This window comes from Lichenostomus cassidix, chromosome 1Aa, assembly GCF_008360975.1.
Source record: "Lichenostomus cassidix isolate B80296 chromosome 1Aa, HeHo_3.0, whole genome shotgun sequence".
NCBI lineage: Eukaryota > Metazoa > Chordata > Aves > Passeriformes > Meliphagidae > Lichenostomus > Lichenostomus cassidix.
This window is the reverse complement of record NC_139480.1, coordinates 13406932-13429351: the sequence shown is the minus strand read 5'-3', so window position 1 is coordinate 13429351 and position 22420 is coordinate 13406932. Positions and strand designations below refer to the sequence as shown.

The 22420-nt window shown below is 45.3% G+C and overlaps 2 long non-coding RNA genes across 2 annotated transcripts; one reads left to right on the top strand and one right to left on the bottom strand.

The window, feature by feature from the left end:
- Positions 1-997: 997 nt before the first annotated feature.
- LOC146443193 (uncharacterized) lies at positions 998-2503 on the bottom strand. Its single transcript, XR_014855954.1, has 3 exons — positions 2310-2503; positions 1914-1962; positions 998-1659 (listed from the first exon to the last, which is right to left on the bottom strand). It is a non-coding gene; the product is annotated as an uncharacterized LOC146443193 (long non-coding RNA).
- Positions 2504-4037: 1534 nt separating this feature from the next.
- LOC146443192 (uncharacterized) lies at positions 4038-20856 on the top strand. Its single transcript, XR_014846284.1, has 2 exons — positions 4038-4272; positions 20214-20856. It is a non-coding gene; the product is annotated as an uncharacterized LOC146443192 (long non-coding RNA).
- Positions 20857-22420: the final 1564 nt, after the last annotated feature.

Here is a 22420-nt window from a genome sequence, read left to right as displayed (position 1 = left end):
CAGAGGCAGGTGCTCCCACCAATGTACCTCCTCATACCTCCCTGCCTGGTTTCCCTCTCCTCCATCCCCACCCCTTTGAGAGAAATACTGTTTGTCATTTGGTTCATATTTTTGGGAGTAGGAAAAAATTTGTTCACTGAGCACCATCTAAGCTTAATTTTCCTGTGTTTCTACGTGGGGGATGTGCACCAGGGCTATTTATGACAGTGTTAAATCTGAGGTCTGGCATTGTGCTGGCTGTGATGTCTGGCAGAAGGTTTGCCCTCTAATCCTACTTCTGCTTTTGCATCTCTTTCTCCCACTCAGTTCAGGATGAAATGTTCTTGGTTTTACACTCTGGTTAAACGAGAAAAATACAAGTGCTATGCAATAGCACTTGCTTGTTCTTCATCAGATGTGACCTTACAGATGTGGAAAATGTTTTCTATTGTCTTAAAAAAAGAAAAAAGGGAAAAGCAAGTTGAAGCCATACCAACCTAGACGTAAAAGCTACCAGGAAGATAAAAAGTAATCCAAACACAGCAGGACTGAACCACAGGACAAGCCCAGAAGCATCTTTCCAGCATTGCAGCCCTGCCAAGAAATCAGGTGCTGCTGTGGCTGCTGCCATCGGGGTTTGGGGTTTTTTTAAGCGTGTCGCTTGGAACATGGCCGTGAGCATAATCTGCAGAGGAAGGCAGGACAGAGGAGGGCAGCAGGCAGCCCTCCCACCAGCTGTCTCCTGACAGCTCCACCTCCACCTGCTCGCTCCCCCGCTGCATTCACACAGCTGTGTTTAAACACCTCCCTCTCCTCCTGTCTTCCAATAGTGCTTTTTCACAGAAATCTCTGCCTTTTGGCAGGTGAACAAGGAGAAGACAAGCACTTCTCATGGCTTTCCATGTTCCCAAGGATGGAGGCTCTCCAGACCTTTAATGGCACTTTCATTGTCCAAATCAAAATATATTTCAAGCCTTTCTCTATTGAAATGACACATCAGATGTCCATGCTAGAGCCATGAGGATTTAGCATTTGCAGACAGGCAGGAGGAAGTGCAGTGAAAAGAACCATTTTCTCAGTAACAGACTCTGCTAAGGGCTGTGTTTATGTTAAGCTGTGCTCTCACATTTCAGACAAGTGCAGAGTGCCATTATGCATGGCACCAAATGCACGAGGTGGTGAATTTTTCAGTGGATTCCATCTTTGTGGACTTTCGTGATTTCTGGCTGGTCCTCAGCTGACAGAATTGCCCAGGTCCAGACCAATCTTTGTTTCTCTGGTGGGCTTCTCCCACGTTGCTGCCCATCAAGGGTGCTCATGAAGTTCTTTTGGGAAGTGCAACCACTGCTGCAAAATGGGGAAAAACCTGCAATGCCTCCAGATATATGTGATTTTTAAGCTTCTGCCAGCTGCATTGGCAGGTAGCTGGTGTACACCAGAAGTTTTCAAATCCTCCTCCTGCCCAACACTGCACTACCATCCCCATCCACAGCAGGCTGGCACTGCCTGGTGTTTCACTAGTGTGAGCTCCTGCATTGGCAGAACACCCATAATTATGTTAATATTCAAGCATTGCCTGTAGGGCTGCTTGGCCTGGTCCTTAATTGTATGAACAGGGCAACATCAGTGATATCAGGCAGTGTAACAGTCTCCCCTTGTGCTTCAATAAGGACATTTCCACTGCAAACAGTAATAGTGTGACAAGTGATTTTTCAATGGCTCTTTTACAAAGCAACAAAGAGAAGGAGAATTTGATTTTGGAGACATAAAATTGCCTGTCTGAGTGGGTGCAGAGCAGTGGGAGCATCACACCAGCAGCACTGAGTGGGTGCGTGGATGGCTCCTCCAGTTGCACTCCATGAAGGACTGAGCTCCCAAACCTGATGTCTGCAGAAAGTAATAGAAAATTCTGTGTTAGGGAGTACATAACTTACCTGAGACCATATTTTGCAGAGACTTCTTAGCTTGCTTCACATTTCTTTTCTGAATAGGAAAAAAAAAAAGAAGTTATTTCTCTGGAATGCTTTGGTGAATGCTATTTGTAAATCCTTTCAGTTATTTTTTCCTGTTATGGAAGCCTGGAAGGCCAGTGTGTCCTTTCTGTGGGGTGTTTGCAATCAGATATGGCCACATCTGTGGAATATTCCTGTCTTGTACATGATTTCTCTCCCTCTGCTGTGTCAGAAATAAGCCTGCCTGCCTGAAGCCAAGCATTTTGAAACAACTATCAAGTTTGTACATCTGTGCTTTGGGGTTTTTTTTTCCGTTTGGGTCCCCCCACCCTCTAGTTAATACACAGAAGACTCCTCCAATTAGCCTGACTGACTTACATCTTAGTCACTTCTGTTAGATACTCTGGCACTCACTGCAGCTGTGAGGAAGTGGTTCCCAAGTTTTACAGGAAAAATTAGTCTGCCCTCTAGCTGCTGAGTGCACCCTCGTCCCTGCTTCCTGGGCTTTCCTAGAGCAGCCTGGATAGCAAGTGAGTTTTTCTTCCTCCCCTCAAGCTTCCGGAGCTCTGATGGTCCTTGTCCTGCCCAGGGGCTCCAGCTGTGTTTGCCACACGGTTCCTCGGTATCACCACGATCACCTGGATGGCCATTAACTGATACAGAACAGCTGCGTGACTTTTGCACAGTAAAGATGGCTGTCCAAGCCACATGGCAGCAGTTAATGGCATGGTTTCACCTACATTGCCTTTGTCATGGCGAGGAACCTGCTCTTGAAGGGCAGGACGATATCTTGCAGAGCTCAGGGTCTGGTGATATGTAGCACCCAAGGTCAGCACCTGGGCTTAAACCACGTGTAAGAAAAGGACCACACTAGTGAGAGGAGAAATTATTTTAGGGATGTCAGCAAATTCAATGATTTTTGGCAATGGTAAAACCTACCAGTGGCCTTTCACAACACAAAGTAATTTCTCCAGTGGTCTGAAAGAAAAAAATGGTACATAATTTCAGAAATATTGAAAGAGTTGCTTTGAGTGTTTTGGTTTGATTTTTTTCTTTTTTCCTAGAAATATCAAAGAGGTTCTTGCAGAGAAAACTTTCAAGTACTTTCAAGATGAACTATTCTGTTTTCAAGCATTTGAAATGAAAAACAAGAAATTAATATTTAGGGAAAGTGACTTATTTTTTATTGCTGCCTCTGCCTAATGAAAGTGCTGGAGATAACATGGATCAGGTCCAATTCCTTTCTTTGTCCAGAGTGTCTTGGACGGAAATTGCCCAGATTCAGTGATGATAAAGTTCTTCCTTTCACACAGCAAACACATGCTCTGTGTCCTCTGACAGGCATCCTGGCTGGAGCTGGGCTCATCCCCAGAGACTGTGGCACTGGCAGTCCTTGAGGGGTTTCCACTGACCTGTTCTTCAGACACCACCTCACTTTGGGGCTGCCTGGAGCACACAGGCATTTAATTGACACAGGGGTTAGGCCACCTTGCTGAGAGGGGAGCAAGACTAATCAAATTAACTCCTTTGGAGGCAAAATATAGCTCCTTACCAAAAATTCCTTTTTCTTGAAGAAATGGCTTAAGTGGAAGGCTATGGTACAACACCTTTTGTCTGAATGAAAATGTCTGTAGGGCACTTGAAAAGTAACTGTTGAGCTGAACAATAAAATCCTCCTTGACCCTTGTAAGAAGTTAGGAAGAGGGAAAGAAGAAGAGCCCTATAAACATTTCTGATTTTTTTTTTCTCTTGGAAAACTTGGATTTCAACTAACATGAATTTTGTGGCGAGTATCTGCCATCACTGAATGCTTAAAAGTAAAATGTACAACCTCCTCTCCACCAGGTATTTGATCAAGGTGGTGGGGCAGAGGGATAAGGTGAGCAGCCAGATGGGAGCAGGCTCCGTGTAGGTTTTGAACACGACAGAAAACGGGAGAGAGCTGTACACATAGCTCGGGGAGGTGGGAATGTCTCGGGGGTGTGTGAGGGTGCGGGCAGGGCTGGTGAGCGGCAGCTCTCGGCGGGCTGTGGCCGGGCAGGTTTGCCGGGGCTGTGCTCCTCAGCAGTCAGCCTGGGCTGAAGGAGCGCCCGGCAGAGGCGGGGTGGCTGTAAATCACGTTTAATAAGGAATTTTCCACTCGGGAAGCCACTAGGTGGCATGTGAGGTGCAGCAGAAGGGAAGAGCGGCGGCCGGGAGAGCAGGCCGCAGAGGTCAGGCGCGGCCGGAGGGACATCGCGGCTCGGCCATGGGGCACAAGGGCCACCTTGTTCCGGTGACTGTATTCTACCGTGACATAAGCGTGCAGGTGCTGGGCGGTTCTGTTTGTTTTGATTAGTTGGTAGGGATTTTGTTTAATTGTGGGGGGTTTATACTTTTTGCTTGTTTGTTTGTTGGGTATTTTTTAATGTTTTCTTTGGGTTTTTTCTCTTTAAAAAGAAAAGGAAAGGTTTGGGGATTGTGGGACACAGTATTTTAGCAGGCAGGAACCAGCTCATGGTGCTCCACAGGTAACTGCTGGGGTACAAACCAGGAGGGATGTGGCCATCCATCCCCTTGGCAGGCTGAGCTGAGCCTTCAGAGCAGTTACCAGTTACCTCCTGCTGTGTTTTCAGCTTTAAACAAAGTGCTGTTTTACACGCACATTCACCAGCCAGGCATTTGTCTATGGCCAGATACATTTTTTAAAGGTCACTGAACCATTACTCTATACCATTACAGTATTGGAGCTGTTATCCAGCTTTGTCACCTCTCCCTTTTAGTGTACCATTTGGTAATTTTCCTGGTTTTTCTTTTTCTTTTTCTTTTTTCCATTGGTGTGTGTTTGTTTTTGATGTTCAAGTTGAGCAACTCCAACAAAGATCCTATGCAAACACAGGTGATGAATCAAGACACTTATTTGTAGTGATGGGTCACAAACACATCTTTGTTTCAATAGGTAAAAGCATCTTCCACCACACACTTTTGATTTGTTCCTCCAGTGGTATTTGCAAGTAATGCCACAGAGGTCTCTTAAATTTTCCCAGTGCAGTGTTGGTATATGCCAGTTTGTAAATAACCCTTTGAATCCTGATCCTCTGGATTGCTTGGTCATGGCACAGAATTATATTTTCTCCCAGCTATCCAGCAGGAATATTGCAGTTTGGAACAGAAAACTTAGTTAATGAAACAATTGAATGATGTGTTGAAATATATGAGAAATAAAGGGTACTTCTACAAAAAAATGTGGAAGCAAAAGTAGCCCTGGCTATACATGGGAAGATACAGGTTCTACCTGGTAATGAGTCCTGGTCTCTAGGAAGAGAGAAGTAGAAAAGTGTTTTGAAAGGCAAAGAGGCACCTTAGTTCTGCACTGGGCATCCTTTGTACAACCACCACTAACCACCCATGAAAGCTGTAGGTTTGATGTGTGAAACATGAGGGCAAGGACACATTCCCATTCCATTGCTTGCAAAGAGAAGCCAGTCCCCAGTTTGGTTATGAATTACAGGGACTCATCATTAGCTCTGGAAACGGTTTGCTACCTTTGTCTTTCTGCCCCATCCAATATTTGGGTAGTATTGGCTGGATGGTCTCCACCTGCAGCCTACATAATTATCAAGGACCATCAAGACATGCATGCTTCTGCTGCTTCAAGTCTTGAGTGGATTTATAACTGAAGAAACAATTCAGAAGTTTTAGGAAAGACTTGCTGTTTTCACTACATGTGCTTTTTCGGCACAAAAAACACTAAGGGATTTTCAAAGCAAATTGATGTATTTGCTGTTGTAATTTCATCATTTGCTGTCAAAACAACCCTCTTGGTGGCTCTCTTGTTCCTGTGGTATGTAGCCCTGTGTGGCTGGCTTTTGGCTCTGCAGTTCAGAAGAATCTGTAGAGCTGAGCAAAAGGATGAAGGCAATCCAGCCACTTTAAAAAAGAAAACCAATCCCCAACAATAACAAACAAGCTATTTAGTAATTTCTGACTGATTTTCTCCTTTTTGTCAAAGGATTTAGGCTTTAACAATTGGTCATGGGGGCTCTATATGTTTCTGTTGGTTCAAAGTAAATAGTTCTGTTGTGTTGGAGCAGTGATGGACCTATACTGTGCTGTTTGATTAGCAGTAAGAAAACATGCATTAAAAGGTTGAGGTAGCCTTGGATTTACTGTGAAGAGACAAGGTGCTAAAGGAACCCAAACTGCCTGTCTCCAATAAATGTTGACTGCTGCTCTCTGCCTAGTTCAGGCATGTTGCCCTCTCCTTCCCTTCTGCAGAGTGCTTTGGCTTATTTCACTCTGCCAAAAAGGGCTTCCCTAAGACCCAGCTACTGCTCTGACCCTGCCAGATAATGAGCATGGCCTTAGCATTCAAGTTCATGTAAGTTGAAGCATAAATAAAGATTTACTCTTAAATGAATTTGCTTTTGACGTGCTGATGCTGCGTGGTATAGCCACACGGGCACAGAGACAGAAGGAACCCCCGTGAGGAACACCCAAATAGAGCTTGTTTCACTCTCACAGATGTCTGAGAAATCAGAAAGGTCCACCATTCACTCTAGGATGAGCCTTGACTCCTGGACCTTTGCTGTTTAACAGAAAGGTCATGGAGATCTTTTGCCTCAAGGTAACCATTCCCAGGGCAGTGACAGACTAAGAGTCAGTCCCTGTTCATGCCTGGTTTCTGGATGGAGCTCTGCATCGTCTTGCCCACACACAACAGGATGGGATAAAGCATGCCAAGCGGGCTCCTTGAGGAAAGCAGTTCCACCTGGTTCTAGTTAAAGTTTATTTCCAGGAAGCTCAGCCCTGGCTTTCCTACAGCCTGGCTGCTCTCCTCACTGCAGGCTGCCTGCTCTCCCAGAACTGGGGATGGTCTCTCTTGCTTGGAGGTTTTATGTCCACACCTTTGTAGCACTGCGGCCTAAGGTTTGTTGCCTGGATTGGTGCCTTCAAATTTTTGCCATTTTTCCTCTAATGATGAGCTTAATCAGATCTCAGTAGTGTCACCTTTCAGCTGAGTTTTGACAGTAAGAGGGGCCACTGTCTGGTTGCTACTAGGTGAAGTTGGAGAAACACAAAGTGGGCTGGAGGAGGGATCCCATGAGGAAGGATGACCATAAGGAAGGATACTGCAAAGCACTGACCAGAACCCCGTGCCTGGACTATGGCCATATCCCATCTGACCTGTTCTGCAGGGTCTTGGCTACACGAACTGGGCTTCTAAATTGCCAGCAGATATGAGCAGAGGGTTTTTCTGCTGCTATTGCAACACAGGTTTCACTAAAAATTTTAGCTGAGCTCACCACTCTTCCACTCAGGCTCCTTGATAAAAGATCATTCTGGCCCCAGTTTGGGAAAGAGTTTATTTCCTCATCAGAAGCTGGTGTCCTGATCCAACCTCAGTGATGTAAGGCACAGATAGGGAGGGGCCCTGGTCTTTGGCCTCAGGCCAGGTTAAGAATGAGGATACACCTGCAGCACTGTGTTAGCAGGGATTTTATTTTTTCTACAATTACAACAACAATATTTTTCTCCTAAAAATATTGTAAAATGTTGACTGAGATAACTACACTCCTACACTCTCAGCCAAAACAGCTACCAGGTAAAACTTTGCAGAGTAGGGGCTGATCCAGGGTTTGCACTTCGATATTGCAGTACAAATGTTGGTTAGGACTATGGGAAAAGAATGAAGTTCCTCAGGCAGTGCTAGGTTTGAGCAAAGCAGCTCATGATCATGTGTTTAATTTTCAACTCAAAGCTTTTAGTGCATGTCCCTCACTAAAGGGTCAGCTTGGTTTTCCAGGCGCTGTGTTAAGGTATGTGGTACAAACCAGAGTCAGCTCACTTGCAGCACATGGAACAAGAATTTTCAGGTCCTACAGGCAGGAAGGTCCATAATTTAAAGAATCAGAATGAGATCACAAAAATATTTCGATGCATTCAAATTCAGCATGTTGAATGTTGAAATGTTTGGAATGTGAATGCTTTGAACGTTGAAATATTTTAATTAGACTATGAAATAAAAATATTCTGTTTTGGCAGCGCCCAAATTGAACTTTTAGCCTTATCCAAATGGGTGTTTACATTTTTTTCCCATTAAATGTCACTGAAATCATCCTGTTTTCTGGGGTGTCTGGGTTTCAAAACAGCTGTGTTTACCCATGCACACCATTCTGTTAGGAATTTTTCAGCTCTTTTTATCTATGGCTATTGTCTAATCAGTTAATGTACCTGCTGCACAGCTTTGCTCCAAGAAATTCCTCAACAACATTATTTTAATAAAAGCTGCGTCAAAGCACGTATGTTTGAAATCTGGATAGAAACATTTTACTTACCTCTTCTAGCATGAGATAGCCCTAGGAAGTTTTGCTCTTCCTCAGTTCCCACACATCTATTAGTACGTGTGATGCAATGTTTTGCTATAAAATTTGGAAGATTGAAATTGCAATGTGCCAGAAAGGGCAGCAGTAAAGAGGAAAAGGAGGAAAGTCAATTAGTTCCAGATCCTCTGAGTGGTCTTGAATTCCTCTGCCAAAATGTGGTGCACACAACTGCCCTGTGTTTTTAGTTTCCTTTATCATGGGAAAGAAGGGGTTGGACAGATTGGGCAGTTGGAAAAACCTGCAGACTTCCTGGCTGCACAGAGGGACAGTAAATGGAAATAGTCTTTTAAGTCCTGACATTGTACCAACACACAAGGTGAAGGAAGAAAAGACTCTTCTGAGAAATTGTTCTGTAACTGCGCATGCAAGAAGTGACAGAACTAAAAATATTTTTCCACTTGAAAATGTTATTCTTTTAGAGAGCCTTATTTTCCTCCTGTGATGCTGTGGTGACAACCTGTTATAAACATGAACAGCACAATGAGTAGTATGTCCTTGTTAGAGGGTCAGGAACAAAGCTCCTGAAGTCACAGAGAGAATTTTCTTTTTGAATGCATTTATACCATCTCAGTGAAGTGACTAGATTTGCTGAAAAAAATTCTCTAGGGGTTTTCACTCCATTTTGGTTTTTTATTTTCTTCTTATTATTTTCTTACTTCTTGCGTTCTAGCAGTCAAAGTTGATAGCAAAGGTAGAAACCATAAGGGATAATTATTACAGTTGCTGTTCTGATTTTGGTTTAAGTTCCTTGAAGCCAAAGCTTTTATGTGTTGCAAATCAAGGGCACTCTGGTGAGTGCTTCCCTGGCTTCCAGAAAGTGATCACCAGCGACAGCTAAAGACCTCATCTATTATTTATCAGCTTTATCATATTTTGAGTTTTATAGGCAGTGGAGTAATAAAACATCTCTGCACAGGAAATGATTTAATATCACAGGGATTGATCCAGCAGTAAACCTGGCCAGCATGCAGGTAGAGAACATGGACTCTGGAGCTTTATGGAAGAGGTGGTTTGTAAAATGCTGGAGTTTCCTTATTGATCACCTCTCATAATATCTTTCCATTTTTAAAAACCTGGAACATTCATCCATGCTGAAAATCAGAAAAGTCACTTTCATTGCCCATTTCTGCAGAGCATGGTGCTCAAGCGTGTGCCAGACACTGCTGTCATTGCCAGAAGTGCTATGCCAGCTTGGAAAAATGACCTTTCTAGGACAGATGTTAGGCTAAATTTCCACGGAAAAGCCTGTCTGCTCCCCTGCTGCTCCAGGAAACCCCATTCGTGGAAGCTCCATGCCCTGATGAATGTGCCAGTTATCCAGCAGGCATACACCAGGCTGCCAGTGGTAGGAATTATGGCTAAGGTATATGGGCTATTCCTCTGCCTCTTGCCGTGACATCACTGTCTTCACAGCACATCTTTCAGCAAACTCTGCTAGGGAGGTCTGACACCTCTAAAAGCCCTTTAGCAGGTGAAAACCCCAATGCAGTGTTGTCCAACTCTTGCATGTTGGCACTAGGCAGATGTTCTTGAAACAATGTAGAGTTACACTCCATTGACCCGAGTTACCTGAGTGTCTGTGCACAAGCTGATGCATGCTGGCATATTTATTATTCTGTAGCTATTGTAGAAAAAGAGGGTCCTGATCCTGATCCCCTGTCACCCCACCCAGCTCTGTCATTGCCCAGGCCTCTGCCAAGGGAGTGGAAAAGGCTACCAAACCAGAAGAGCAGCCCTCCTGCTCCTCAGCACTCAGGAGGAACTGATGCAAGCAAGCACAGGGTGTGCACAGGCTGAGCCCTCCTGCTAATGACCAATATTTCAGCACCAACAACAGACCCTGATAAAGACATGGTGGGGCTAAGGCAGTGACCTCCCTGAACACCTGATGGATGCTGCAGGTTTTTTCTTGCTCCCTTCAGTGCAAGTTGGGTAGAAAATTGCAATGTGGAAGGAGGCACTGAGAGGTGCATGGGGACCCCAACCCATAGTGGTGGGGGGAGGTTGGTGTCTGGCAGGCAGCGGGGCTGCCAGGACTACCCTGGGGCACTGTGTTTGATGGGCTGGTTCTTGCAATGTCTCTGTGCTCTGAAATGTCTCTGCTGCCAAAAAACCACTTGGCCCTCCTTGATTAGTGCTCTCACATCTGTTTGGCCAGAGCAATTTTACTTTTCTTGCTCTGAAAGAAATACCTTTAAACAGAGTTGCCTTAACCTCCACAGAGGGTTATTACAAGTTACTCAGGCACGCCTGGAGTGTGCAGTGGGGCTGCTCAGGCTTCAAAAATCAGATTATAAATCTGGAGGAATGTGTTCTTGAGGCGTGAGTCACCTTAACTGTGACATACTCATTTGGACTGTTTCTGCTTAAAATAGAAACTCTGAGCATCATACAGCAGCAGGAGGTGACAAGGGACAGATGAAAGCCTCCAAGCACTTCATCCCAAGGGAAACACAGCAGAGAATGTGCCCAGCCCCAGCAGCAAGGAACTGTATCCACGTATCTTGCAGGTGCAGCTGGGTGGGCTCCTGGCCCAGGCACATGGCACAGCATAGAAGGAAGTGCTCCAGAGTCACAGAAACCTGTGCTGACATGACCTAAAAGCAAACAGTGTTTTGAACTGTCCCTCACAGCTGCCAGGTGAAACCTTGGGCTGTGGTGCTTGCTGCCTGAGTGGGGCTGTGCTATGGGAGCAGGGAGCCTCTCGAGTGCCCCCACTACTGTGCCCAGAGCATCAGCCTCCAGCCCTGGCAGTGCCCAGAGTCCCGCTGGCATGGGCTGACCTATCCCAGTGCCCTGCAGCAGAGCTCAGTGCCACAGCCCAGCCCTGATGTGCAGTGAGGTGGTGAGGATGCATCAGTGCCCAGGCTGTCCCCAGATGGGATCCCAGAGCCTGACACAGCCAACAGCAGGGAGCACTGCCTTGGGCTGCCCCAGGATGGGCAGCCTCTCCTGGGGGTTAGACAAGCCTGACCTGACAGTGCCTCCAGGAAAAGTTTGCAGCAGCAGTGAAGGACTTGGTTGGATGTGATTCAATGGCATTCCCCTGAGGAGCCGTGGCTGAGTGCTACGCTGTCCCACAGCCAGCCACTGCCCTCAGCAAATGGTGGAGCAAAACAACCCAAAAGCCTCTCCTTGTCTTTGTAACACAATAGAATCAGGGCCCGAGGTGAGGGGAAGGGCAAAGCACCAGTTTGGCAACTCTTTTTAGTCAATGAGTAAGCAAGGTCCAAGAACAACCTGCTGACCATCCCTTCATTGCTGGTGGTGTCCCCTGCTTTACAAGTACCCCATCTGACTTCAGTAGAGGATTGGGCACTTGTGTAATGCAGCTTTATTGTTATACAACTAACTCCAGCCACACGTTTTCTGGTTTCACTTGTGATTCATATCACGCAGAAACTGAAAGGTTCTCCCTGGAACAAAGGCTGGCTCCCCCTGAACAAAGTCACACTGCATTATTTAGGTTAAGGTTCAAAGTACTCAGACCCTTGAGCAGCAACAGGCACATCGAACAAATTGACAGCAGTTAATATTTGCAGGACCAAAGCTCACAGATAATCAGTAAAGTCTATGAGATGATTGTGAGCAACAACTCCAAAACCAGAAGTAAAACTTTCCAGATTAAAGGGACAGCAAAAGACCTATCAGTGTCTGACAATGTAGTTTGCTTCTTTCCCTTGTACATCCTCTTGCACAACACTGCATGTACAATTTAGACTGAAAGCTTCTGACCCTAAGATCAGGCTTTGTATCACATGCCTCAATGAAAGATCTTGTAATAGGCTAATCCCAAAGGTATCTAGTTCATGGAACACTTTCCTGGAATTTGTGCAACAACCAAGTATTGCAGGCTGGTGCTTCGTAAGCTGCCTTATGGTCTGTAGGACAAGTGTCCATGGGCAATTTTTTTGAGATACAATTCCCACTTACAGACTGATAACTTTGTGCAGCCCCAAATTTTTGTCTCATGCAATGTAGGACTCTGAGAAATATAACATGCAAGAAAAAGTTGCAGAAACAGGATGAAATAAGACGGGAAGAGAACAGACAAATCCTAGGGCCTCCCCTCCAGCTGTTTACTTGTAATATGGGTTTTTGACCTGCAGCACAGGGAAGGTCTCCCTGCAATTGCTCCCATGCTGTTCACTTATGCCAAAGCCCATGAGCTCTCAGTGGACATTCATGTTGCACCTCCTTCTTGGCAGCCACAGCATAAATCCAGCTGGATAGCAGGACATTAAATTTAGCTTGTTTCTGGAAGCCATCCTCACATGCAGGGCATGTCCCTCGCCAGGCATCTAACCTGGTGCTTGCCCCAAAGTTGTGTTGCAGTGTGGACACACACAGCCCAGACCAAGAGCCTAAAAAATCCGGGGGGTGGTATGGGGGAATGGTGTTTAGTACACCACATTTTTCATCCCAGATGATGTTCAAACTGCAGGCTTGTTTGTGGAGCCAGAGTTAAGCTGGGACTAGATGCAGATTGGAGCTGAGTCCCCTTGCAGTCTGTCAGGAAAAGAGCCCAGGACAAAAGGCAGGGAGAGGAAAACTGAGGAGGACACACCGCAAGAGAGGTGTAGACGTGTCCAGTCATGGGCAGAATGCTGCTGATCTAAAGGGGACTTGGGAATTCTACCTATGTCCACAGAGCTCAGGTGTAATCTGTGGATGGAGGAAGGCTTTATGCAGGGTGGTTGTTCTGGGGCTGGGGATGCCTGGTGCAGTCCTCACTTGATACTCTTGGGTTCTTGTGATCCCTCAGCCTTGCATCCCATTAGCTCTCTGAAACAAAAAATCCTGGTAAGAAGCCTCCCTTAACCAACCCATAACTACACAAGTTAATCCTCCACTCCCCTCCTCCCCGCGTCTGCAGGGGCTGAGCTCTTTCTCTCACGGTATGACAAATCCTTCTGCAGAATTAAGTTGATTGATATTTAAATCAGCAGCTTTCAACCTGCAGTCCATTAAATCCCACTGGTACAAGGTAAGTAACCAACAAATGTGAAGCCTATTGTCAGAAGGCTTAAATTTGTCACAGGGGGATTCCACATCCTTTGGGGAAAATATCTGGGCCCATAAATATAAAATAACCACAGCCTCCCAGATGTGTGTTTGCCTGTGAAACATACAATATTTTGGTGGAATGGCCTTCCGATGGAGTTAGAGTTTAGCCATGAGATAAAAATAGCCATGGCTAGCATTTGCAAAAAGTCATCTGTGTTTTGCAAATTTGTAAAAAGCCATTATGCAAACCCAGTTGTGTCATGGCTATGTCATTTATTATCACAGGGATTTAAAATTTGGCTAACCCTACTGGCTAGGCCAGTTCCTTTATAATTTTGAAGAAAAAAAATGCAAAGTCATGCGTGTTCTGTGTGGGGCTCTATTTTGGCTTCGTGCAGGTTCTATCTCTCAATTGCTTAACTGCTTGCATAATACATTACAATTATAATTCAGGGAGAAAAGCCTTTTGTGCCTGCCAGCAGCTCAGGCAGTAAGAAATGTTTTACCAGTAAAGTCAGGCAGGTATTTTTATTGGTGACTGAGGAAGAGGAGGAGGTTAAGCCATATGAAGCTGTTTCTGTGCTTCAACATAGACAAGGCAGGGAGGCAGGGACAATGAGGCAGGGACGATGAGGCAGGGACTATATTTTCTCTCTGAGGAACTGGGGGTCCATACTGCAACACAATTTCATGCTGCATAAGGAAAGGTCTGCTAAAATCCTTTGAAGGTTGAGGGTGAGTTAAGCAGATGTTGCTGTTTCACTTGCTCCCATTTCACAGGGCCATTCAGCATATAAAAAACATTTTTTGTCTGTGAGCTCATCTTGATACATCCATAGTTATTGAGGATAATGCAGAATTAGACAACATTAATGGCAAAAAGTGACCCTTAGCTCTTTGCAGCATGATGGCAAATGGTCATGTTGAAGCAGGCATGTGCTCTTTGACTAGGTTTGCAGATGTGGACACTGAACAACAGCGGTGAGCTGCTCATGATTACAGGAAATAACTGGCAGGACTGCATCTAGGACCCTGTCCTGTTTGGTTTTGGTTTGTTTTTTTTTTTTCTGGAATGCCCTTGTGTGACACGTGCCCAGAATTTGTATTATGGCTCTATAGCTTGTCTCTGCCCTGCTGAACTTCTGACATGTCATGTGTGGCTGTGGGTCAGCCACTGGGACATCCCTGGGGACTGAAATGGTTGATCTCCCCTTCACCTTGTGCATAAGTCAACCACACTCCTGATCCCTTGCTCTCTGCAACACTTTAAACACCTCACCCACAGTGAGTGTCCTACAGAAGTACCTTCATCCCAAGAAATTATTTAAGAAAATATTCTGTAGCTTTTGTGCAGAAGTGCTATAAAGGCAACTGGGCAGGAGGTTGAATCAGCTGATTTCCTGGCATCTGCTCCAGTTGAACTGATTTTATCTGAAAGACTAAAAAAATTCTGACACCCTCTTTTCTGGCTGGGGTTGTGCTGAAGAGCCTCATCTGTTTGTCACCTGTCATCTCATGAGAGTTTTGGTGGCTCCAGTCCTTTTCTTCCAGAACCATCACTGCTGGAGACACCTGGAGGTGTTTCCAACACCAGTGCCTTGGGATGCATGTACCAGGGTTGCTGTCTAACCAAGGGCTGATGGTTTGGCTCTTGTAGATGCTGGGCATGTGTCAGCAGCAGGATCCTCTAAAATTAACTCACTGCTGTCCAGAGTACACTTGGTTTTCATGGCACTGGCTTTCCCAGCAGCTTAGCCAAGGCAGAAACACCAAGAAGTGAGGACAGGCAGCTCCTCAGGGCCTAGATGAGGAATGCCTGACTCCTGCCTGACTCTCTGAAAGTCTGGTGGGAGTTAGGTGAGAAAACGCTTTTTGGGTTATGCAGCTTAATTGCTTGTCTGGACAAAGGAGGACTCTGCTCAGAGGACAGCTATGAAGAATTGAACCTAGATTTCATAGTAGCACCGTTTGCACCAGACCATCCCCTTTCCCCCTCTCATTAAGGTACAAGGACAACATTCACATGAGACAAAGAAGTTGCTGTCCTTGGCAAGTACTGATACTCTTGACTGAGTGGTTTGTCTGGTGTCACAGTTTAATTCAAGTCTAAATATGAATCCAATTATTCTCAGCATCTTAGAAGTGTGATTTTACTACTACTGTGAGTTTTGAGTTGCGACTGCTTTGAAATCTTTCAAGTTAGAATTCTTAGACATTACACACATTTATGCCTGTCACATTGCATTCTCCTGTTTGCTTTTGAAAAGAAGGAATCATTAATGTGTTTTTTTCTCATGGGAAAATATATTTTCTCTTTCTACAATTACATTGAAATAGAGTATAAAAATTGAGCCTTCATGCTTTTTGTCAGTAAATTGGACTATTGTACACTATTTTTCTCTCATACTTTGTGTTGATTTATATTTAATGCATGCCATTGTAATTTCTTTTTGCAGGAAATTTAGATGGTCCTTTGAATGTAACGCATCATATTTCCACAGACCTTGGTTTGCTTTCTTTTAATTCTTCTGTTCTTTGGAAGTGTCCTTTACTGCACTTGAAAATATTTCTGATTACTCCATGGATACCAGCATAGAATTCTGTTTCTTCCCAACAGGGAAAACAAAAGCAAGAAATCTTGTGGATTGAAATCAAGGCAATTTAATAGGTGAAGGAACAAGATAAAAACCCCCACAGGTAACACAAAGGATATCACTCACCATCTCCCACAAACAGACCAATGTCAAGCTACTCACTGAGCAACAGCACCTTTAGAAACCTGAAACATCCCCTTCTTCTGCTGCCAGTTTTGTTGTTGGCATGATGTTAGACAGTGTGGAATATCCCTTTGGCCAGTTCAGACCAGCTGTCCCAGCAGTGTTCCCTCCCAGTCCCTTACCCACTGCCAGCCTACTCACTGGGGGAAAGCAGAGTGAAGAAATGAGAAAGTCTTGATGCTGAGCAAGCATGTTCAGCAACAGCTGAAGCACTGGTGTGCTTTCAACACCGGCTTGGCCACAGATCAAAACTCAGCACCACTGTGAGGAAAGCTGACTCCATCCTGGCCAGACCCACTCCAAGTGCCTGACCAGGAGGGATAAGGGGGTTGAGACCTTCTCCCCATGTCTTTATCCCCAGACTCGGTAGGCTACCATGGAGGGACAGTCTGGGCAATACGGAGAAGAAATTGGGAATCCTCCTGCCTGGGGGAGCACAGTGACGACCACACCAGTGCCAGCTACTTGTGTCCTTGTTTCTCTGACATCCCTGCAATGTCTGATGCCCATTTTCATGCCATCAGTTTCAGCATGAGGGTACATCCACAAGCTGAAAGCACATGGCTCCTGGAAGATATGTTTTCAAATCCTCTTTTGGGACATGAGGGAATTCAATTTACCATGTTTGCCTTAGGTAAAAGAGTTGGTATTCAGCTTTTCTGCATTTAATGAGACACGATGCTGTTGGTGCGTGATAGCTGCATTGTGTGAGTACTGGAGCCAGCCCAGGCTGGAGCCATGTCTGCAGCCTTTCTGTGACACAGTCACTGAGCAGCTCCTCCTGACAGCCTGGGGCAGCCCCAGCCTTGCCTGGGGGTGCAGCTGGAGGTCCAGAAAAATTTTAAACCCTGGTATTTGTGTGCCTCAGCCTGGTATTGAGCAGAGGTGCTCCTCCGGCTGACCCGGTCTGTGATGCCCTGTCTCTACTCTCTCACCCATGCTCACAAACACTCCTTCAGAAAACATCTGGAAAAACAGTGATCAATTTCTTTCTGTTCTTTCTTGAAATATCCACCATGATCTCTAGGCTTTAAGCAGGCAGTGCCCTAAAAACATAACATGTTCATTTATGTGCTCTGTTAAAGACAATAAGCAAGACACACGGAAGATTTCAACCTGAAATGTACAGTTCTTTTCTGGATTTCTTGATGTTTCAGAATGAATCTGCGCATCTTATATCCCCAAGGATAACAGAGGCAATTCAGAAGCATGTTAATTGTTAGCAGTAGTGATCTGACTGTCATGGAATCGAGATTCAAATAAAAATCCTAGTGTCAGGTAATAGCTCTGTTTATAATACTTTCTACAAGAGCTATAATGAGGCAGAGGAGGGGGCCTGAAGCTGTAGGTATTTCACAGACTGTCAAATTGCAAGATGCAGCCAGATCCATCCACATAAATATTTATGTTAGAGAGACAAAGCTGCAGCAAGTTCTTGGCTGATGAGAAGTGTCTTCAGCTGATGTGAATTTTTATGGCTTGTGCTTTCCAGCAGGGCTGTGACAATTCGCATCAGCAGAGGAGCTGCTACTCTATAATTAGCCACATCCTTGACACGGAGGCTACTGTAACCTTCCGATCAACCCTGCTCTCCACACACGGTTGCTATTTAACTAGTCACAAAAATACTGCTATCAGTGATCTCGACAGCACACCAAACAGAATATCTGGAACTTGGGCTCCCTGTGAGATGGCAGCAGCACTAATTCACGATCTTTAGTTACATTAGATGATCAAAGATCAGCAGATCAAAGGAGACAGTTTCTTCCACAAAACGCCCGATGCAGGAGCTGGGCTGGCTTACAGCAAGGGAGGCAGCATGCAAGGAAGGCAGCTGAGCTCCCCATAGAGAGAGGGGAGAGCACAAGGGGCTGCTTCTGCTTGTGGCCCAGGTCACTCTGGCACGTGACAGGGTCAGTGAAATTGTCTTTTACCCCAAGCCTGGCGTAAAGCAGAGCAAAGCATCCAGTAAAACCACCTGTTAGTACAGACAAAACAGCGGAAGGGTTATTGGGGTGACAAGGTCTTGGCTAAATGCCCTCCATCACATTTTTCTGGGGGCAGCAGGGGAAAGGACAAACTTTCCCAGCCTGGCTGCAGTGTGTGGAAGCTTGGGTTGATCTGTGTGGTGCTGAGCAGGCTGTAGTGGAAGGGTCCCTGGTGAGCTGGCAGTCCCATCTCATCCACTGCAACCTGTCATAAAAACTGGCCAGAAGGGGCTTTCCTGGGGGCTGCACAGCCCCACCAAATGCCCAGGCAACACCAGAGATTATCTGGAGAAAGATGCTACAGTATTAGAGGAAGTCATGAACAAGTAACTGGAAACTGGAAACCAAAAAGATCACAACATTTCATTACACGAAGTGAGCATAAAGCAAATTTCCAATGCACATGCAGCCCTCATTGTTCTCACTGCATGCCAAGGAGTAGCCTTCACTGGGAATGACTCTGCAGCTCACTTCCAAAATCACAAACCCTTCACTTCCCTGCTCCAGCGATGCCCCTACCTGGACACTGTGGACAGCCTCTACATGACATCCCTTAGCTTCATTTTTGGCATGAGCCTGCTGAGGCTCTGGTCTGCCATCACCAGTGCCATGATTGGACCTTTCAGGCAAGGACCATGGCACCCTGTTCCAGCATTTCCATGATCCTTTACCTGTGTTGTGCTGTGCAGGTGAAAGGTCTAGTTGGTCACCTCATCCTCCTTGCCAGGCCCCAGGGAAGGCTGTTTCTTTGGGAAATTAGTGCTATTTCAAAGAGACATCACCCATCAGAAAAACCACAGGTGGGTTCCTTCTTTCCAGGAGTGACTTTTCCTGAGGCATTTGCACCAGTACTGCTTGCATGGGCCCCCACACCAGCCTGCTCATTGGAACAACCTAGGCTGATGATTTTTTTTGGCAGCCTACACAGAATTTGATTGTTTTTGCTCTGGACTGTGACTGTATATTTCTATTTTTGGCCTGGAGGATTTGCAGAGTCAGGGCAGACCCGGGGACACTCGGTCCTAAGGGATGTCTTCCAACAGCATCCACCCCCTCTACCTGGAAACTGCCCTGGCCACCCCTCCAGTTAAATGCATGAAGCCTCCAAAGAAGAGAACGTCTAAGTGCCTTCACACACTAGAACAGACCACAGAAGTATTCTTTGAGCACCAACAGCTTCTGAAAAGCAGAGTAAAGAGTAAGTGGGGTAGGAAACATTCTCCTTGCATCACAGCAATATGAAGAGTGGTGTTTCAAATTACTCTGGTCTCTAACTCCATCTTCTCATAACACTTCTGCAACTGGTTCTTTGGCAAATAGGTGTTGCCATACTGTGCTGGTTTTGTCTGGGGTAGAGTTTATTTTCTTCATAGTAGCTGGTATGAAATTATTTCTTGCTGAAAACAGTATTGATAATTTGAGGATGTTTTTGTTATTGCTGAGCAGGGCTTACACAGAGTCAAAGCCTGTTCTGTCTCTCACATGAGCGAGGAGGCTGGAGGTACACAAATAGTTGTGAGGGGACACAGCCTGGACAGCTGACCCCAACTGACCCAAGGGATATTCCAGACTACATGGCATCATGCTCAGCATGTAGAGCTGGGGGAAGAAGGAGAAAAGGGAGGACATTCAGAGTGATGGAGTTTGTCTTCCTCAGTTACTGTAATGCATGATGGGACTCTGCTTTCCTGGGGATGGATGAACACTTGCCTGCCCATGGCAAGTGGTGAATGAATTCCTTGCTTGCTTTGCTTGAGTTCAGAGGGCCTTTGCTTTACCTATTAAACTGTCTTTATCTCAACCCACATGTTTTCTCTCTTTTACTCTTCCAATTCTCTTCCTCATCCCACCTGAGGAAATGAGCCAGTGGCTGTGTGGGGATCAGTTACCAGCTGGGGTTAATTAATGACAATTACCTTTAAGCAAACACCACACAATTTAGCAAACAGTAGCTAAAAAAGTAAATTACTTTCTGCCTACAGCTTTCTGCCACCCTCCTCCTGTGTGATTTGATTGTGAGGGCTCCCGAAAACTGCAAACAGAACTTCCATGATATTCTTGGAAAGGATATGTGTGTGCGTGAAGCATGTGGGTGTGTTTGTTTATATGTATGCATCTATGTATGTTTTCCATAATGTCTTTTAGGTGTGTATGTCTACAGAGAGACAGAAAGAGAGCAAAACAGGTGGGGATGGCCTTTTCTCAGCACGGTCCCTGCAGTGAGCCCTGTCCTTGCCTCCACGCCCATGCAGTGCTGCCACAGGCTGCTCCTGCTTGCCCAGGGAGGCAGATGTTGGAGCAGCCTCAGCTCTTGCCACCAGTCCTCCACGTACCCTGGGATGTGTTGGGCAGCCCAGTGCAGCACGGGTGGCAGGTGGAGCTTGCCCATGGATCTCCTCTGCCAGGGAGACCCAGAGTGGGGCAGACACCTGTGCTGCGGAGCCAGGATGAAGGGTTGCCTGGAACTTTGCTGCTGATCCTTGTCCTCCTCTAGGGCCAGAAGCTGGAGTGAGGTTCCTCTCTACTCACTTAGAGGAACTCTGACAACTGTGATTTTTTGATGGAAAACTCACCAGAGACCAGATCTAGCAGCCAGCAACAGCACCCAGGGCTGGCTGGCAAATCTGGCCATGTGTGCTGAGTTCCTGCTCCAGCACATGGCACCAGCCCTCAGTGCAGTCCCCACTGCCAGCAGCCAAGGAACACCCACTCTTTTGCTTCAGCCCTTGTCAGTGTGGGTTGCATCATGCTCCCATCTGATTTCATAAAAAACAATGTGATGCTCTAATCTTTGAAGCTTCGCGTGTGTTAGGAGTTGCTTTAAGATAAAGGTGTGTCATTATCACCTGCTTCAACCTTGGGTTGCCAAATCAGTGTCTGTTGGTACTTGCAGCTTTGTACGTAACAGTTTACCTGGCAGACTGTAAATGAGCATTTCTTGAGAAGATGATGTGCAGTTCTGCACAGCACACACAGGGTCTGGCTGCATTACTGTGTCCTTCTCATGAGACCTTGGAAACTCCAGTACCACTGGAATTTTAAATAATGCTGTGATTATGTGTGTGTGTGTACAGACACCCATATTTATAGGGAGAGCTGTAGAGAAAAAGTATATACACTGCAGACTGCATATACTATATATTACATATAAATAATGTAATTATGAAGAAATACAGGGAATTTATGCAAACATACATATGCACACAGACACACACATATATATGTATGTGTGAGTTTGAGGAGAGAATCTATGAGTAGGAGGGTACAGCCACTCCACACATTTCCATCACTTTTCACCTTCAGCCTGGTGTGAATCCAGAGCTGCTAAAGGGCACCCAGCTGATAGCTCAGGCATGAAAGCTTCTCATTCTGCCCAGTTCAAAGCTGTCAGCAGTTCTGTAAGCTGCTTGATCCTGTCCTTTCTTTGCACAGCAGTTTAGCCTGGATGGACCCATTTCTGGTGTGATAAGATCCCAAGGTTTCCTGGGACTAAAAACTAACCTTGGGACTAGATTTGCACAAGCAGTCCAGGCACAGGAGCTTTCTCCTCTACAAGGACTATCTCTGCTAGAACTTCAAGCTCACTTTTTAATTATTCCTTTGAGTACACTAAGGCTTTGAAGAATTTTAGACTGAAGAGCAAAAAATCTAAAAATCTGCCAGTCTGTGTGACTATGTTTAACAAAATTCTCTATTTTGACTTGGAATGCTAATTTTAAAGCAAGCAGCCAAGAGCACAAGGAATTTCTGATTATTCTATGCATTTACAGGCAAGAAAGTTCAGGAGTGAGAACAAACCAGATGTCATCAGTATTGCTTGAAACTCTTCTTTCAAAGGGCACAGACATTTAGAGTCTGGTTCAGTGAGAAATGCTAGCTGCTTCTACAGGCTTCTTGCCTCTTTATTCTTTCTTTAAGGCTGGATGTTCAAATACAGCAGTATTTCCTTTCCCAGCTCATACCATTAAATCTTTGTAAAAGTATATGTTAGTCCCATTCCTTATTTTTAATTTCTTTAACAGGGTGCAGAAGTAACTTTTGCAAGTCAATTCTGTGAAATCCAAGAGTTATTCTTCAAAGGCTTTTATATTGTGTTTGAAAAAAACCCAACATCTATTATATGTGAACTGCCTCAGAAACCTGTCTTGGTTTACTTGACTACATGCTAGCAATAAAATTTGTAAAGTTTTACCTGACAAAATAAAAAATCTCAGCTGTTTCATCTGATCCCACCTTAGAAGCAGAGTTTAAAATCATGTTTTTGGGGGACATCTGATGCTTTGTTTTCTATCTTATAACTACAAAACAAATTATGTCTTCCAACCACTTCTTGACTTGTATAAAGACAGAAA